Source organism: Babylonia areolata, chromosome 6 (assembly GCF_041734735.1).
Source record: "Babylonia areolata isolate BAREFJ2019XMU chromosome 6, ASM4173473v1, whole genome shotgun sequence".
Taxonomy (NCBI): domain Eukaryota; kingdom Metazoa; phylum Mollusca; class Gastropoda; order Neogastropoda; family Buccinidae; genus Babylonia; species Babylonia areolata.
This window is the reverse complement of record NC_134881.1, coordinates 8,337,020-8,338,345: the sequence shown is the minus strand read 5'-3', so window position 1 is coordinate 8,338,345 and position 1,326 is coordinate 8,337,020.

Below are 1,326 nucleotides of genomic sequence, written 5' to 3'. Positions count from 1 at the left end.
CCTTGTCACTCTCCTTCCTCTCTCTCTCTCTCTCTCTCTCTCTCACACACACACACACACACACACACACACACACACCACGCAACACGCACGCACGCACGCACGCACACACACACACACACACACACACACACACACACACACACACACACCCTTCGTCCTCCTCTTCTTTTTTTTCCACCTTTTCCTCTTCCAGTTGTTGTTGTTGTTACTGTAGCTCTTCTTCTTCCTCTTCTTCTTCTTCCTCTACTACTACTACTACTACTACTACTACTACTACTACTACTTGTAATAGTACTACTGCCACTCCTTATTCCTCTTCTTCATCTTCTGCTTTTTTTTTCTTTCTTCTTTTGTTTCTTTTTTTTGTTACAGAAAATATTCCTGTGGTCTCTCTAAGTTGATGTTTCTTGCATCTGTTCACGGTTTGATTTTCAGTTTCAAGAACTTGAACAGAATCACGGTGCCTCTTTAAAACCTGAACCTGGCTCATTTCCAGCCAGCAGCAACAGATTCGATTCCATACCACCGACTCTCCAATCTGGTGTTTCACTCATCGCCATAATTTATTAATTTTATTTGACACGGCATAGAAACAGAACCACCCTGTGAAAACAGAGATGGTAGGTGTTGGGGGGTACAGGGTTGGTGTGGGGGGGGGGATAGTGGATGGTGGAGGGAGGACGGAGGCACCAGTACCTGACAAACTACACTGACACCACCACAACCACAACCCAGTTAATGAAGGTGGACAGTATCGCTGCCAGAGAACGTTTCAGAAGTAGGGGTTAGAATCATGTTACCTTTGAAAAAAGTTACTATACGTACACCGAGTCTGCGTAGCCTTGTGTCGTAGAGTGCGTGCACAGCCGGTTTTGACTAGATCACGCCCCTTAGAGAGGCCACTGTGGCGCCGTCTTCGGTGATCTCCTGTTCTGGTAACGGTTTACAGTTGGCCGGGTTTTCTCTTGGGAGTTTTCCTTCTCTTGGAAGGACTGCCTGCTGAGGCTATCGGACTCCATCTGCCCGGGTTTGAAATCAGAGTTGTCCTTCTCCTAGACTATGTGGGTCCACGGCACCTTATTCCATATCATTTGGTGCAACCCCCAAAGGGAGGGCTCCCCCATCCGCCACCCGGGGGACGCGCCCCTACGCCGTATAGTCCCAGCAAGGGTCCACCGAGTTAGTTTGTACTCTGTTATATACATCAGCAGACACCGCAGCAGCTGTAAAGTCCCGACTGGGTCTGCTGACAAAGAGTTTTACGAGGTGCAGGCAATCATGGAGGCTGTCGTGAGGCGATGCCAGGTGTGATCGGGAGGACCC